The sequence below is a fragment of the Bufo gargarizans genome, chromosome 1, assembly GCF_014858855.1.
Source record: "Bufo gargarizans isolate SCDJY-AF-19 chromosome 1, ASM1485885v1, whole genome shotgun sequence".
NCBI classification, from domain to species: Eukaryota; Metazoa; Chordata; class Amphibia; order Anura; family Bufonidae; genus Bufo; species Bufo gargarizans.
In genome coordinates, this window is record NC_058080.1 from 754,664,468 (window position 1) to 754,683,059 (window position 18,592).

Here is an 18,592-nt window from a genome sequence, read left to right on the forward strand (position 1 = left end):
CATGTGCATGTCCCCCTTTTCTGGGCGGCATCCTGCACTCTCACCGGATACGTTGCTGGCCATGAGCATGGCCTCTAACAGGGGTGGAATGCTTGCACTCCCATTGGATACGGTGCTGGCCTTGTGCATGACCACCCCTCATTCCATGGGCGGAATTTTGCACGCTCATGAGATTCACGGCTGTCCTTGTATGTGCTGTGCTGGACTGGTACATGTCCCCATTCATTGACTGAGTAGTTGCACTCTCACGAAATTTGGTTTTGGGTGGATTATTGCACAATCACTTAATGCTAGGATAACCCTGTGCATGTCCCCCTTTTCACTAGGTGGACCTCCTGCGTTCCTGTTGGATACTGTGCGGCCATGTGCATGGCCCCCTTCTGGGTGGAATATGGTATGTCCTGCTTCTCTGAAGTAGGTACTGGCCTTGGGCATCACCCCCTTTTGGGGCGGGCCTTTGCACTCTTACCGACTGCAGTGTTTGCCAGGTACATTTTCCCCCTTTCTGGGCGGACTGCTTGCGTTCTATCGCATGCCGTACTAGTCTTGTGCGTAACTCCCTTTTAGGTTGCACTTTGCTCTTCCGTAGATACTGGGACTCTGTGGCTGGCCCTCTTCGCTGAGTGACTATTTTTGCAGTGAGCGGACGTTCTGTGCGTTGTTTGGGCCGTGTATGCCTTCTCCTCCCGTAGGTGGTTGGCCTTCTCACTGCTTACGGTGCTGCTCGAAGGTGTGCCTCTCTTCCTTGCCGTAAGCCTTGCACTCTTCTCTGAAGAGATCATTCTGTCCACCTGTCCCGGATGGGCTCTACTTGCCCTCTACTGCACTGAGCTGGGTGGTACTCTTTCTCTAGTTTGGATTGTATATTGCAGTCCCGTTGTGACGGTATCCACCATGTTCGTTGGCCCTTCCACCTGGGGAGTGTTCGTGGTTCCTAGATGCGTACCCATTTTTCCTCCCGCGGCATTGCTTCCCTGCGCAAGCGGTCACATGGTCGAGAGTGCTGTCTGCAGCGCCCCTCCAATTCTACGTTTGCTCTGGCAGGACTACGGTTCCCTCGCCTACTACCATTTCCTCCTCTTCGGATGCAGTGTGGTATGAGTCCTTCCTATTGGCGCCCTCTGCGCTTCAGTCTGATCTGCTACCAGGTTCGGGACGCTCTTCTGAGGAAGGTCACCCAGCTTGTCTTGGGTGCTCGATGATCCGGAGGACCCCTCCACTTTGGGTTCTTCAGGGTGTTTGCCTTCTGCGAGGCGGTGAGTCGGGCGTTTCACAGAGTAGCGGGGGTTCTGCTCTTGAGCTGTCCTATGGCTTCCCTGTTGCCCACTCCTCCTCCTTTCGGTTGGATGGTGTTTTGCCAGCCTCTGTCTCGATTGCTTTTTCTCGCCGGCTCTGTTTTGTCTCCCGCTCAGGGCATATCACTCCGATGTGGCTTCTTCCTCTTGGGAGAGCATGGTTGTTCACTTGGATGGTTCCGGTGTTCCTTGTGGTCTTGTACAGTCTCCCTCGTTCTTACTGGCAGTACTAGCTGTGTGCATGTTTACCGGGTCTACCGCGTTCTGTCCTCCCGCTAGGTGCAGATTGCGTTTTTCCATTCTGGGTAATGGTCCTGCTGTGGACTTACCTTCTCTAACTGGGAGGACTACCCTTCGGTCGAGATTGTCCTTAAATCTCCCACGCCGGGACTGTAGAACACCTTCCTGTGGTGGCTGCGTCGACATGGACTTTAGCCTGTCTTGTCCTGGTATCTGTCTGATGCTGGGCGGACCTTTTCAGTTCCTTCCGTCTGTGCTTCTGCTACCCCACTCCGGGTGGATGCGGGACGATGTTGCTCGGGGGCGACGGGACCAGTTTTGCCGACCCTTCTGCCAGTGTTACTGGTCTGCGCCTGATCACATTGGGTTTTCTCCCGCTCGCCCAGGCGGTTACAGCGGGCACGCTAGTTGTCGTTCCCGGCCGTGCTTCGTCCAGGATCTGTTGTAGGACTTAGGGTTTTTTGCCTGGGGTTCTGTGGGGGGCTGGGTGTTCCCCCCACTCTGCCTTTCTCTCTCCATGGTTCGGTCTTTCTCCAATCCGGCCTGGGACTGGGACTCTGTTGCTTGAAGGTGTCAAGTGTCGGCGCTGTTCTACCTCTTTTGGCGTTCCCCGGCCCTCTGGGCCTGTCAAGACCTTCTTCCGTGGAGCGGCTCTTGGGTTCCTTTGTACTGCCCTCCGGTACAGCCCTGGGAACTACATACTGGGCTCTTGGCGCTCCAATCTTTCCCTTGGAGCCGTTACAGAAGTTCTCTCTACTCCTTCTGTCCTGTACGGTTGTGTTTCCGTAGCCATCGTGTCTGACGGGTGCCTGAGTGGCGGCCCTTCTTGTTCCGAGCCTTCTGTCTTTCCCCAGGACAGGACTGTTCTCCATCCCGTCTCTTCCTTTCTTCTGAAGGTGGTGTTTGTCTTTCATTTCAACGAGGCATTCGTCCTCCCCTCCCCACCCCCGGGAACGGACACTTCACCGATTTGGACGTTTGGGCCTTGCAGTTTTACTTGAAGATCTCCGACTCTGTCTCTTGTGTTTCCAGGAGGTCCGCGCAAAGGGTTGACGGCCTCCAGGGTGGCTTTCCTCCGCTTCTCAGAGTGGCTATTGCTGTGGTTACCGCACCAAGGGCAGGGTTCTGCTTTTGGTGTCACCGTTCATTTCACCAGAGCGGTCGTGCCTCCTGTGCTGGAGGAATTAGGCTTCAGCCATGCATTTGTGCAAGGCGGTCACTGGTCTTCCTTGCACACCTTACCGAGTTCTACAGGGTGCAAACTCAGGCTTTGGCGGATGCTGCCTGGTCTGCAGGCGGTGGTTTCTTGATGCCTTCGGGTGCTTCGCCTTGGTGCTGTGGTCCCTCCCCTCTTGGACTGCTATTGAACGTCCCAAGGTCTTGTGTCCCCCAAGGAAAATGGGCGAGAAAACTAGATTTTTGTATAACTTACCAATAAAATCTTTCTCGCTCTTTCCTTGGGGGGACACAGCACCCACCTATTCTTTTTTTTTTTTCTACACGGTTTCCGAGTTTTTTACCCATTGGGTAGTTGGCGAGTTGGTTCCACTTGTTGGACTTTGCCTTTTCTCACTACTTGGACACGCAACTGGCAGTCTCTCTCTCTAGGCTTAGGGTATAGCTGTGGAGGAGGGGCTCAACAGTTTTCACTTAGTGTCACGCCTCCTAGGGAGATGAGCTATACCCAAGTTCTTCTGTGTCCCCCAAGGAAAGAGCACCTCTGACATCTGGAGGCCTTGTCTTAGAGCCGAGGGATAAACTTTGATACATGAATGTATACTTTTAGGAACATCTAGACAATTCTAACAATGTGGAATTCATGTTCAGATAAGAAATACAATGAAGCCTCTGCAGGTGTCGTGTATCTTCTGTCTAAATGTATAATATATTTCAATAACACTAGCTTTTTGAACGGCACAGTAATCTTCCCATGGACTGACTTCGACCTACATGAAAATCCATACAAAATAGTGAATATAAATCAACATTGCTCTTAAAGGCAATAAATACCCATTATAAGTAGATATAACTGTTTACACTTATGAAAAAGCACAACAATGTAAAGGAGTGCCGCCTAGTATATTACCTGAGGGTTTCAGGCTATCCAGAGCATTTTAAAAAGGTCTTCTGATATTTTAATACTGATCTAACCTCAGGATAGGTCATCAGTATCTGATAGGTGGGGGTTCGATACCCAGGACCCCGCCGATCAGCTTTTTGAGAAAGCACCGGTGCTCTAGCTTACCATGCACAGCTTTGTACATTGTACGACTGCTTGGTATCAGCCTTAGCCCCATTCAGTTCTATGGAGCTGAGCTACAGCTAGGCCACATGACCAATGAACCTATCGTCACTGGCCTAGGTAAAGGTAAGGTAAGGCTGTGGCGCTTACAGGAGAACTAGTACCTTCTCAAACAGCTGATCGGCAGGGGTACCGGATGTCAGACCCCCACAGATCAGATACTGATGACAGACCCATCCAAAGGATAGGTCATCCCTATAAAAATCTTGGAAAACCCCTTTAACTGATCGAAATGTTTTTCCCTATAGGGTTTGGTGATGATCAGAACAATGACCAATCTCGTTCTACAAGAGGAGGTAAGAAAATGTGCTCTTTACAGCATATTAAAGGGTTTCTGTCATGAGAAATAACATGTAGCTGACATTAGTGATGTGCTAATGTCAGCATTACCTAAGTGTGCTTTATAACTCCCTGCCTGCCGCTATTCTCTTAAAATAAACTTAAAATATGCTAATGAGCCTCAAGGTGCGCATGCACCGCTCCATCTCCGATCTCTGTGGGACTGTCCGATATAGCAGAGTACAGCGGCTGCTCCAGCATCAATCTTGTTTTACTAATTCTTCAGTAACTCGTCTTCATTGTCTCTTGAACAGTTTCAGAATTAGTAGTGTATATACTATATACTAGCTGACACTAGAAAGGAAAAGTGTTGGCTTCACCCTGATTTGGCTATACCCTCTGCACAGACTAAACTAACCAGTTTTAGTCTAGTGTCTGTAGGAGGCAGACATGACCTGCTCTGTTTTTATTGCAGGTCTTGATTTTGTTTCTCCCCCCCCGAGCGTCTTCATCTCAGGAGCTCCCCCCACCAGTTTTTTTTCCTTCCCAGAGGGCCTCCTTTTTTCCATGGTTCCTACCTACCCACCAACAGCACACCTTTTCCGGCCGCTTCATTAATTATGGCCCCAGCTTTTACCTCGCATAGGCCGCATCCTCTCCCGCCCCTTCCTTGTCTGATCAGTTAGACAAGATAGACTCCCTTGTTTGTGGCAGTGGGTTCTGCTATATGTCCCGCCTTTGCTGTGTCATGGGTGGCAAAGGCCTGCGTGGTCTAGGCCAAACAGCTTCAGTCCTTGCCACCGGATTCTACTCAGGGGGAGCTCAATCTCCTTGCCCCTCATCTTCTCCAGGCATCCCGGTATCTGTGTGATGTTTCCCTCCAATTGCCGCCTCCAAAAAGGCACTCATCTCTCCCCTTCCTGGGTGGTAGGTTTTTTGGGAAGCGCTTGGAAAAGCTTATTTCTGTGGGAAAAGTTCTCTCCTGCCCCAGAACTGTCCCCGCCGCCTCCCTATGCTACCTCATGATCACAGCGTTTTCGCTCCTTTCGGGACTCCTCCTTTCGTCAGGACAAAGACTGGTTGTCCTTCCTTCCTGGCACGCCCACCCTAAAACTTTCAAACCCCAGTCTGCAAAGCCATAATCTGCATGATGGTTTTCTTCCGCTCGAGTCATCTCCTTGAGTGGGGGGGTCGTTTGCTCTCCTTTCAGGATCACTGGAGCGCAAGCGTGGATGACTCCTGGGGTCTTGAGGTAGTTTCCTCCAGATACAAAATATAATTTTTCGTTCTTCCCACAGGCCGGCTCTTCCAATCATCGCTGCCCAGATCCTGCCGCACCACCTGGGTGGCCACTTTTTTCAAGCCATTCATTCCCTTCACGCGCAGGGAGTAATTGTTCCTGTCCCGACTTCGGAATGTTTTCAGGGGTTTTACTCCAATCTCTTTACTGTTCCTGAGAAGGATGGTTATCTTCTCCCCCTTTTGGATCTAAAGGCGCTCAATCATTTCGTCTGAGTTCGTCATTTTCACATGGATTCCCTCAGGTTGGTGATTGCTTCCCTCGAGGTGGGTGAGTTTGTTGTCAATCGACATCCAAGATGCTTATCTGCATGTCCCCATAGCTCTGTTTATCAAAGGTACCTTCGCTTTGTGGTAGGTTCCTTGCCTTTTCAATTTTTGGCTTTGCCTTTCGGCATAGCGTCTGCCCCAAAGGTCTTTACAAAGGTGTTGGCTCCCCTCGTCACACTTCTGTGCCAGGGGAGTTGCAGTAATACCCTACCCTGATGATCTTCTGGTGAAAGCTTCATCCCGGGAGGACAACCTGTCCAGCCTCCACATTACCCTGTCTGTTGTCCTAGTTCGGGTGGCTGGTGAACCACTCAGTCATCCCTTGTTCCCAGCCAGAGGATGGAATTCCTGGGCATGGTCTTCGACTCTCGCCTCGGACGAGTGTTCTTTTCCCAGGACATGGTAGTGGCTCTTCAGTCTGGAGTGGCTTGCCTTCGTGAGTAGTCTCCTCTTTCCATCAGGGCGTGCATGCGTGTTCTGGGCCGGATGGTTGCCGCCTTCGAGGCAATTCCTTATGCCCAATTTCACACCCGGTACCTTCAGCTTTCTATTCTGGCTAGGTGGAACAAGTCTCCGCCAGGCCTTGATCGGCCGATTCGCCTTTCCCCTCACGGGTCCGCCGGTATTTCAGTTGGCAGATTCCTCCCTCCCCCCCCTTGTTGGCAGGTGATCTCCACCGATGCCTGGGGTGCTGTCTTCGGGTCTCTCACAGCCCATGGTCAGTGGTTTATACTGGAGAGCTCCCTGCAGATCAATATCCTGGTGCTTGGGGCCATTTACCTAGCGCTCCGCTGTCATCCTGTCCAGATTCAGACTGACAACTCCACTGCGGTGGCTTATTTAAACCTCCAGGGGGCACCAGAAGCGTGGTGGTCCTGAAGGAACCCTCTCACATCCTGCAGAGGGACATGTTCCCACTGTCCACATCCCTGGAGTCGACATATGGGCAGCGGACTTCCTCAGTTGCCAACGTCTAGACCCAGGCGAGTGGTCTCTCCATCCAGAGGTTTTTCAACAATCACAAACTTCTGCTTTTCATCGCCAGGTCTCGGGATCTTCAGACTCTTGCGGTAGACGCCCAATTCAGTCTCCTGTATCTCTACTCTGCCCTTCCCCTCTTTCCTAGAGTACTCAAATGCTTCAAATTGGCTTGGGTCCCAGCAATTTTGGTGGCTCAGACTGGCCATGTAGAGCGTGGTACGCAGATCTCGTCTTCCTACTCGCCGACTCTCCATTGCGGCTACCGCTGCGTCCCGACCTCCTTTCGCAAGGTCTGCTGTTCCACCCGAGTTTACCTCCGCTTCATTTAACTGCGTGGATGTTGAAGCCACGGAACCTCCCAGTCAGTCATTGAACTATGCTTCATGCACGTAAACCCAGTCTGGCAGGATTTACCATCTTACCTGGAGGGCTTATTTTGCCTGATGTGTATCTGGCAAGCTTCACCCTCTCCTTTTTTCCGTCCCTAGGATTATTCCCTTCTGGCAGGCCTTGAGAAAGGTCTCCGGCTGGCCTCCCTCAAAGGCCAGATCTCAGCCTTGTCTGTTTTCCAAAGTGAAAACCTTCCTTCAGGGGGTGGCTCATCACGTCCTTCCATTCTGTTCTCCAGTGGAACCATGGGATTTGAATCTGGTCAGATGCACTTCAGTCCTTGTCTTGCGTCTCTTTTTAAGGTTGCCTTTCTAGTTGCGATTACCTCCATTTGCAGAGTCTCTGAGCTGGCGGCGCTCTTGCCGGTCTCCCTTTTTGGTTTTTCACCAGGACAAGGTTGTCCTGCGACCAGTTCCCTCCTTCCCAAGGTGGTTTCCTCCTTCCATGTTAATGAGATCGTCCTACCTTTATTCTGTCCTAACTCCTCTCATCCCAGAGAGCGGTCTGTCTGGATGTGGTTCAGGCCCTCCGGCTGTATCTCCAGTTAACGGAGTCCTTCCGTTGTGCTGATTCTCTGTTGTCCCTGAGGGCTCACGTAAGGGTTTACAAGCCTCCAAAGCTACCATCTCTGGTTGAATTTGGTCGGCTGTCAAGGAAGCCTATGTGGCGAAGGGTCGTGATCCCCCCCCTTTCCGGTTGACCTCTCACTCCACTAGGGCGGTCGGGGCATCCTGGGCGGTCCGGCATCTGGCCTCTGCCTCCCAGGTCTGCAAGGCCGCCACCTTGGCCTCAGTTCACATCTTCAAGTTCTCCGATGCCAGTTTGGGTTGTAAGGTTCTGCAAGCAGCTGTGCGCTAGGTCTTTCGCATGGCTGTTTCTTCCCACCCTCAGGGACTGCTTTGGTGACGTCCCATGGTGCTGTGTCCCCCAATGCCATTCACGAGAAAATGGATTTTTGTACTTTCCATAAAATCCTTTTCTCGTTGGATGCATTGGGAGACACAGCTCCCACCCTTGTTTTTTCTCTTCAGGTTACCAGGTTTCACTGAACTCTTCGATATTGGTCCTCTTTCTGGTTTAGGACATGTTGGCTTCACTTTTCACTCTAGATTTTGGGGCTCCTACTGCTTTAGTACCATCTGGTTAGTTTAGTGCCTGTGCAGAGGGTATGTCCTATCTGGGTGGAGCCAACACTTTTCCTTTCTAGTGGCAGCCGGGCATATACCTATGGAACTGTGTCCATAATGCATCAAACAAAAAAGGATTTTAAGTACAAAAATCTATATTTTCACTTTCTGCAGGGTTTAACAATGAAAATTTTAGCTCAAGAGGAAGAAGAGGCGGTGGCAGGGGAGGGTCTTTTCAGTCAGGTAAGTTCTTAGTCTTTCGTTTAGTAAAGCTATAGAAGTGAGATGCCAGTCTTCCAGCAACAGCTCCATTCTAGAGAATTTGCAGTATTTTAGTGACCTTTCTTCCGACCCAATTGCCATAGATGTTACTATAAAAGTAAAGTCCCGTTACGGTAGTAACTAGTGCTTTGGGTCTAGTTTTGTGGTTTTTGGTTCTGAGGATCTGCCGGAGCCTCGGGTTCCTGTAAATTCCAAATAAAATATTGGTGCTCACAGCGGTATGCATCAGCAGTGTCTGGCACATTCTGTCCGTACCCGGGGAATAGTCATGTTCTGAGCATAACGCACAGAGCTCAGATAGTCCTTTGTTGCTGGCACGGTCTACCTAGTTGTAACTGGAATGGTTTTACTTAGAAAGTGTCTGCACCTTTAGACAATTTGACATTTTATCTTTTTAAACTTTGTAGCTGACAGTGATGACATGAACAGGTAATTTTTGTCTCTAACCCCCAACCACCCAAAAAACTAATCCAGTCCATAACTACTTAATTTTTATTTGGTCTTTGTACTGATCAGTATACCATCCTGTGATGAAGTAGCTTGAATCCCACCTGGTACTGACACCATTTTGCCACCATTTTTCATTTTCCATCTTCTATGAGCCATTGTTTTTTGTAGGGCAAGCTTTAGTTTTTATTGATAAAATTTGGGGGTGCATACAACTTTGATCGTTTTCATTTTTTGGGGAGAGATGACTAAAAACGGCAATTCTGCCAGCTTTCACAATGTGTGATAACGTCACAATGTAATATTTCAGACTTAATCTCTTACATGGTGATGCTAATGTAAAAAAATGTTTGTATGATAAATTAAAAAGTGTAGGGTATTCGTTTTTGATAGTTTGGGTTTTTCTTGATCTCAGCCCTCTTATAATTCTGTATTTAGCAGCTTATGGGTCAATCCTGTCTCTGATTTTGATGAATCTGGTCATTCATTTTAAAGAGAATATTACTGTAAGAATTGTTGCAGGGGCAGGAATAGAAACATAGAATGTGTCGGCAGATAAGAACCATTTGGCCCATCTAGTCTGCCCAATATACTGAATACTATGTATAGCCCCTGGCCCTATCTTATATGAAGGATGGCCTTATGCCTATCCCATGCATGCTTAACCACTTCAGCCCCGCTAGGTGAAACCCCCTTCATGACCAGAGCACTTTTTACACTTCTGCACTACACTACTTTCACCGTTTATCGCTCGGTCATGCAACTTACCATACAAATGAATTTTACCTCCTTTTCTTCCCACTAATAGAGCTTTCATTTGGTGGTATTTCATTGCTGCTGGCATTTTTACTTTTTTTGTTATTAATCAAAATGTAACGATTTTTTTGCAAAAAAAGACATTTTTCACTTTCAGCTGTAAAATTTTGCAAAAAAAACGACATCCATATATAAATTTTTCACCAAATTTATTGTTCTACATGTCTTTGATAAAAAAAAAAATGTTTGGGCAAAAATAAAATGGTTTGGGTAAAAGTTATAGCGTTTACAAACTATGGTACAAAATGTGAATTTCCGCTTTTTGAAACAGCTCTGACTTTCTGAGCACCTGTCATGATTCCTGAGGTTCTACAATGCCCAAACAGTAGAAAACCCCCACAAATGACCCCATTTCGGAAAGTAGACACCCTAAGGTATTCGCTGATGGGCATAGTGAGTTCATAGAACTTTTTATTTTTTGTCACAAGTTAGCGGAAAATGATGATGATTTTTATTTATTTATTTTTTCTTACAAAGTCTCATATTCCACTAACTTGCGACAAAAAAAAAAAAAATTCTAGGAACTCGCCATGCCCCTCACGGAATACCTTGGGGTGTCTTCTTTCCAAAATGGGGTCACTTGTGGCGTAGTTATACTGCCCTGGCAATTTAGGGGCCCAAATGTGTGAGAAGAACTTTGCAATCAAAATCTGTAAAAAATGACCGGTGAAATCCAAAAGGTGCACTTTGGAATATGTGCCCCTTTGCCCACCTTGGCAGCAAAAAAGTGTCACACATCTGGTATCGCCGTACTCAGGAGAAGTTGGGGAATGTGTTTTGGGGTGTCATTTTACATATACCCATGCTGGGTGAGAAAAATATCTTGGTCAAATGCCAACTTTGTATAAAAAAATGGGAAAAGTTGTCTTTTGCCAAGATATTTCTCTCATCCAGCATGGTTATATGTAAAATGACACCCCAAAACACATTCCCCAACTTCTCCTGAGATCCGTAAAAATCATGCGGACGTCTGAATGGAGCCTTACAGGGGGGTGATCAATGACAGGGGGGTGATCAATGACAGGGGGGTGATCAATGACAGGGGGGTGATCAATGACAGGGGGTGATCAGGGAGTTTATATGGGGTGATCATGGGTGATCAGGGGTTTATAAGGGGTTAATAAGTGACCGGGGGGGGGGGGGGGGGGGGGTGAGGGGGTGATCAATGACAGGGGGGTGATCACCCATATAGACTCCCTGATCACCCCCTGTCATTGATCACCCCCCCTGTAAGGCTCCATTCAGACATCCGCATGATTTTTTACGGATCCATGGATACATGTATCGGATCCACAGAACGCATGCGGACGTCTGAATGGAGCCTTACAGGGGGGTTATCAATGACAGGGGGTGATCAGGGTAATCAGGGTGATCACCCCCCTGTCACTGATCACCCCCCCTGTAAGGCTCCATTCAGACATCCGCATGATTTTTTACGGATCCATGGATACATGTATCGGATCCACAGAACGCATGCGGACGTCTGAATGGAGCCTTACAGGGGGGTTATCAATGACAGGGGGTGATCAGGGTGATCACCCCCCTGTCACTGATCACCCCCCCTGTAAGGCTCCATTCAGACATCCGCATGATTTTTTACGGATCCATGGATACATGTATCGGATCCACAGAACGCATGCGGACGTCTGAATGGAGCCTTACAGGGGGGTTATCAATGACAGGGGGGTGATCAGGGTAATCAGGGTGATCACCCCCCTGTCACTGATCACCCCCCCTGTAAGGCTCCATTCAGACATCCGCATGATTTTTTACGGATCCATGGATACATGTATCGGATCCACAGAACGCATGCGGACGTCTGAATGGAGCCTTACAGGGGGGTTATCAGTGACAGGGGGGTGATTACCCTGATTACCCTGATCACCCTGATCACCACCCCCTGTCATTGATAACCCCCCTGTAAGGCTCCATTCAGACATCCGCATGATTTTTTACGGATCCATGGATACATGTATCGGATCCACAGAACGCATGCAGACGTCTGAATGGAGCCTTACAGGGGGGTTATCAATGACAGCGGGGTAATCAGGGTGATCACCCCCCTGTCACTGATCACCCCCCCTGTAAGGCTCCATTCAGACATCCGCATGATTTTTTACGGATCCATGGATACATGTATCGGATCCACAGAACGCATGCGGACGTCTGAATGGAGCCTTACAGGGGGGTGATCAATGACAGGCGGGTGATCACCCATATACACTCCCTGATCACCCCCTGTCATTGATCACCCCCTGTAAGGCTCCATTCAGACGTCCGCATGTGTTTTGCGGATCCGATCCATGTATCCATGGATCCGTAAAAATCATGCGGACGTCTGAATGGAGCCTTACAGGGGGGTGATCAATGACAGGGGGTGATCAGGGAGTGTATATGGGTGATCACCCGCCTGTCATTGATCACCCCCCTGTAAGGCTCCATTCAGACGTCCGTATGCTTTTTGCGGATCCGATCCATGTATCCGTGGATCCGTAAAAATCATACGGACGTCTGAACGGAGCCTGACAGGGGGGTGATCAATGACAGGGGGGTGATCAATGACAGGGGGGTGATCAATGACAGGGGGGTGATCAATGACAGGGGGGTGATCAATGACAGGGGGGTGATCAATGACAGGGGGGTGATCAATGACAGGGGGGTGATCAATGACAGGGGGGTGATCAATGACAGGGGGGTGATCAATGACAGGGGGGTGATCAATGACAGGGGGGTGATCAATGACAGGGGGGTGATCAGGGAGTTTATATGGGGTGATCATGGGTGATCAGGGGTTTATAAGGGGTTAATAAGTGACCGGGGGGGGGGGGGGGGGGGGGGGGGGGGTGTAGTGTAGTGTGGTGGTTGGTGCGACTTTACTGACCTACCTGAGTCCTCTGGTGGTCGATCCTAACAAAAGGGACCACCAGAGGACCAGGTAGGAGGTATATTAGACGCTGTTATGAAAACAGCGTCTAATATACCTGTTAGGGGTTAAAAAATTCGGATCTCCAGCCTGCCAGCGAACGATCGCCGCTGGCATGCTGGAGATCCACTCGCTTACCTTCCGTTCCTGTGAGCGCGCGCGCCTGTGTGCGCGCGTTCACAGGAAATCTCGCGTCTCGCGAGATGACGCATATATGCGTGACTGTGCGCCAGCCTGCCACCTCCGGAACGCACATGTGCGTTAGGCGGTCCGGAGGTGGTTAAACTCCTTCATCCTTCACTGTATTTGCAGCTACCACTTCTGCAGGAAGGCTATTCCATGCATCCACTACTCTCTCAGTAAAGTAATACTTCCTGATCTTTTAACCCTTTGCCCCTCTAATTTAAAACTGTCCTCTTGTAGCAGTTTTTCTAATAAATATTCTCTCCTCTTTTACCTTTTTGATTCCCTTTATGTATTTAAAAGTTAGTAGCTCTTCTCTGAACTCTCTCCAAAGTATCAATATCCTTCTGGAGATATGGTCTCCAGTACTGAGCACAATACTCCAAATGAGGTCTCACTAGTGCTCTGTAGAGCGGCATGAGCGCCTCCCTCTTTCTACTGGTAATTCCTCTCCCTATACACCCAAGCATTCTGCTAGCATTTCCTGCTGCTCTATGACATTGTCTGCCTACCTTGAAGTCTTCTGAAATAATGACCCCTAAATCCCTTTCCTCAGATAGGAACATATTAACCCTGTTACAAATCTTTGTGTTATCAGCAAAAAGACACACCTTACCATCGAGGCGTTCTGCAATTTTGCTGATAAAGATATTAAACCATATGGGTCCCAGAACAGATCCCTGAGGTACCCCACTGGTAACAAGACCATGGTCTGAATATAGTCCATTGACTACAACCCTCTGTTGTCTGTCCCTCAGCCACTGCCTAATCCATTCAACAATATGGGAGTCTAAGCACTGCAATTTATTGATAAGCCTTGTATGTGGGACAGTATCAAAAGCCTTACTAATGTATACTGCACCTCCGCCATCTATTATTTTAGTCAACCAATAAAAAAAAATCAAAGATTAGTTTGACATGATCTCCATGAAGTAAACCCATGCGGTTCTTCATCTTTCAATCCATGTGATTTTAGATGTTCCACAATCCTCTCCTTAAGTATGGTTTCCATTAATTTCCCCACTATTGAGGTCAGGCTTACTGGCCTATAGTTGCCCGATTCCTCCCTACTACCTTTTTTGTGAATGGGCACAACATTTGCTAATTTCCAATCTTCTAGGACGACTCCTGTTATCAGTGATTGGTTAAATAAATCTGTTAATGGTTTTGCTAGTTCACCGCTAAGCTCTTTTAATAGCTTTGGGTGTATCCCATCAGGCCCCTGTGACTTATTTGTATTGATTTTAGTCAGCTGTCCTCTGTAAAGACACATGAATCAAAAGATTCATTAGTCTTCCTCCCTTAACTGATGTCCTTTTCCTTAATTTTCCTTTGTAAAAACTGAACAGAAGTATTCATTGAGGCAGTCAGCTAGTTCTTTATCTTCCATATACCTTCCTTCTTTAGTTTTTAATTTAATTCCTTGTTTTAGTTTCCTTTTTTCATTTATGTATCTGAAGAATGTCTTATCGCCTTTTTTCCCTGACTGAGCTAATTTCTCTTCTGCCTGTGCTTTAGAAGCTCTTAACATGTTTGGCCTCTCTGCCTAATCTTATAAATGTGCCTGCAGATCCCAAGCTTTCCCCTACAGTAATATCAGATACCAAATTCCCATTTGTGAATACTAAATCTAAAATGGCCTCCTTCCGGTTGGCTCCTCAACTACTTGCTGTAGAGATAATCCCAGTAGGGAATTTAGAATATCTGTACTCCTGGCAGAACTAGCTATTTTGGTTTTCCAGTTTACATCTGGAAGATTGAAGTCTCCAATAATGATAACTTCCCCCTTCAATGTCATTTTAGCTATTTACTCAACTAGTAGATCGAATTCTTTGACTTGGCTAGGTGGTCTATATATCACACCTACACGAGTTACCTTATGATTATAAAGCTGCAAGGTAACCCAAACTGACTCTAATTTGGTATTAAATTAGATTTTATGCTATGGAATATAAATAGATTGGGCTAGAATCAGTTTTACAGCATGTGATATAGTCATGAATATGAATGTCTGAATACCATGCCTGTGAAGACCAGGACCCCTCCATGAATGGAGAGCATGCGTGCAGCTTTATCCTTTCACAACTTCTTTAAAAAAAAAAAAACACCCAGAGGTGGACTGTCACCTATTAAACACTTTGGGTACGGCCACACGGGTTTTGGGACAAGGAGTTTAGGCAGATCTACCTGCATGACTGAGCCAAAGCCAGAAGTGGATCCACGAGGAAAGAAGTATAAATCCTTTGGGAAAAAAAATCCTCACCCGAAAACTGTCTGTACCCTCATGGCATCTCATTGATATGCTGTAAGTGTTTAGATGGAACATCCCCTTTAAGTGACAGTAAAGTCTTTTAATTAAGAATAAGGGTCGTTTTTTTTATACTGTTCGATGTAACATTTCTTTGTATGTTTTTAGGGGGCAATGATGATTCTGGCGGCAATGGATTTGGAAGATCAGGTAATGTGGTTGTAAATGTAGCTTAAAGGCTATGTTCACACATCTCACCTTGCTGCATTTTTTGGCGTTTTTTTTTTTTTTTTTTTTACAAGCTTAACAGGGAATACAATAGACTGACTGCCAGGAGCACCACTGATTATAGGAAAGTAGTGTTTAAGGCATCCTCCCCCTCTAGTCCTCCTCACATTCGCTGCAGATGCAGTGTATTTGGTCTCTCTGACGGGGCCTCAGCAGTCTAAAAACACCGTCCCTTTCCTCTTGTGGTCTTTGGTTTTATGGAAGCCCCTTTGCTTTGGTTATTTTAAATCTAAAGACACTGGATTATCAAATGGGTGGAAAAAATAAAATACTTTTGCATAGTTTTTTTTTATTTTTTTTTTATTTTCAGTTATAATACAGATAAAAGGTATAACAAATACAAGTCATAAAACAAAAGAACAAAAAACTATATAAATATATAATTTAACATTAATATTAGGACACAGGTGTAACATACGCACATATTTTATAAATGTTTAGTTTCCCTATTGTTTTTTTATTTTTCTACTATTCTGTGTTGGAATGGAGTCATCAGATTTTCTATTTTGTGAGTTTGCAAGTGTTTCAATAAGTTTTCCATTTTTTTAAGAAATTGTGTTCTCGTGAATGGCATTGGGGGACACAGCACCATGGGTATATGCCCAGGCGACACTAGATAACAGAAATGTTGGCTACACCCAGGTGGGCTATACCCTCTCCACAGCCACTAGGCTATTCAGTTTTAGTCTAGTGTCCGTAGGAGGCAGACCTGACCTGCTTTTTTCCTCCAGGTCTTGCTGCTATTTTATTTTTTCATCTACATTTTTTTTTCTCCTCTGCAGGTTTTCACCTGCTGCAGGCAGGTGCTCCATCGTGGTCTGCCACTTTAGTTGCACCCCCTGCGGGCGCATACTTCAGTACCTCGCCAGTTACCCAGTCCCCATTACTGCGTCTGCACAGGCCCCGTGTTGTCTGCTGATGGGGTAACCCTGTGGCACCTGAAGACAGCAGAGGGCAATTGTACCTGCCTCAGCCACTTTGCTTCCTTCATAGGTAGAGCACCGGCACCATCTCCAGATGCTGTAGCCATTACTCCTGTCTGGCTCTATGGAGTACCATGTGGCCCTATTTCTCCCTTACCTGGTGAGATATAGAGGCCAACTTCGTTTAACATGACCATTGTACCTATCTGATTATGATTTGCACCAAGCAGCCACTTTGCTTCCTTCATAGGTAGAGTACCTGTACCATCTCCAGGTGATGTATCTGTTACTCTTGTCTGGCTCCATGGTGTTCCATGCGGTCCTATCTCTCCCTTTCCTGGTGAGATATAGAAGTCACTTTAATTGCCGTAGCGATGGCGCCTTCCTGGTTCTAGTGTGCACCAAGCAGCCATCTTGATCCCCATAGGTAGAGTACCTGCACCATCTCCAGGTGATGTATCTTACTCCTGTCTGGCTCTGGTGTTCCATGTGGCCCCCTTTCCAGGCAAGATATGGAGGCCCTTCACTTGCCGTGACCATTGCCCCTACCTGATTATAGTGTGCACCATGTTGCCCTGTTTTCCCCCTTCCTGGGTGCACTTTATGTCCCTTTCTGATGCGGTTGCCGTTGCACCTCTCAGATTCTAGGGTGCACCATGCAGCCACATTGCTCCCCTCAAGTGGAGTGCTTCTTCCACCTCCAGGTGCTGTACCTATTTCACCTGTCTGGTTTTACCTCTGCACTACACAGCCGTATTTCTTCCTTACAGGTACAGTGTTTGTACCATCGCCAGATACTGCAGCATTCCCGGATGCTGTCTGTTTCCATTTTCATAGTGTAACATGCAGCCTCTTTACCCCTATTATAGGCAGGTATTTGCAGTGTCCCAGGTGCTGGGCCCTATGCTGCAGTCTCTGGCTCATACAGTTTCTGTATTACTGGGTGCTTCCTTCCCCCAGGCTCTTGTCTGTCCTACGGAGTGATGTTTCCATCCCTAGTCGCTGTATTCATTACTCTTATCTGGTTATAACATGCATCTAGCACCCAGTTACTGTCGTGCTCTAGGGTCTACTCGTACCTTCTCAAGCCACGGTCTACAACTTACCATCCTGGTTACAGCATGTACCTGGTAACCATGTCTCCGGGGTGGTCCAGTTTTCCCCCTTCTTGATCGGACCAGTGTTGCGACTGTTAAATCCAGTGTATAGCTGGCTTTTTCAGATCCGACCAGGGTGGTCCATAACCAACCACACTTCCTTCACCATGGGCAGGTGGTTGTTGGTTTTGTTAGGTTTGCTCCTTGTCAACCTTGTAAAGTACTACTGTATGCTGCACAGACGTGTTACCCCATGTTATGGAGTACTCGCCTTGTCTCTCTCTGCTTTCTTTCTCTGGAGTGACCTCTATTCCTGGTAGTTTACAGTAATCACCACTGGATCTTCTATCGTGCAGAGGTACAAAGTATTGTCGGCACCACCCGCGACTGCCGTTTTTGGCTCATCGCTGGAGGTTCTTCACCATACAGAATCTCTGGGTGGTTAAGGACAACTGTCATTGTTGGACGTCCTCTCTGATATGGCTGTGACAGGGCTACTGAGTGCCACTGACCGGCCGGTGGGTGGAATTTTTCAGCTGCTTGCCCAAGTATTGGACATGGCCCCGTAGTTCACTCATCGTCCGGGTGTTCCTTGTACCCCCTTATGTTCTCTGATTAGTTGTGCTACAGGACACAAGGGCAGTTCCTTTGGGCCTTGCAATCGTCTGCACCTGTCGGTTTCCTTTCTCTTCCCTGGTGGTTTCAGTGTGCTGGTTGGAAGTTGGTTTCTACATGTCTGTGTAGTCCTGCCAGGTTTTCTCTCACCTTGGGTGGAGCTGGGTGTTTTCCTTGTTCCTTCTGGCAGCCCTTGTTCCTGTGCACTTGCCCTTGGGATCCTTACGGTCTCCCATTTTTTTCTTGGGACAATTTCATGCTGGCTCTCTCCTGGTCCTGTCGTGTCACATGGTTCTCCTGAACCTATGCACCTGACTTTTTGCATGACTTTTCAATCACACCCTCAGGAACTGATTCGGGACGTACCATGATGCTGTGTCCCCCAATGCCATTCACGAGAAAATTGGATTTTTGTACTCGCTGTAAAATCCTTTTCTCGTAGGATGCATTGGGGGTCACAGATCCTACCCTCTGTTTTCTTGGCTCTTCCGGTCACCGTGTTGCTGTTCTCTTTTCATTCCCCGGTCTAGGACATGTTGGTTCTTCGCCTTTGTTTCTCTCTCCTACTGATATTGGTACAAACTGAA

General features: G+C 47.6%; 1 long non-coding RNA gene across 1 annotated transcript; it reads left to right on the forward strand.

Moving 5' to 3' along the window:
* Positions 1–4,071: 4,071 nt before the first annotated feature.
* Positions 4,072–15,294, forward strand: LOC122938509. Its single transcript, XR_006390029.1, has 3 exons — positions 4,072–4,133; positions 8,358–8,426; positions 15,251–15,294. It is a non-coding gene; the product is annotated as an uncharacterized LOC122938509 (long non-coding RNA).
* The last annotated feature ends 3,298 nt before the right edge of the window (positions 15,295–18,592 follow it).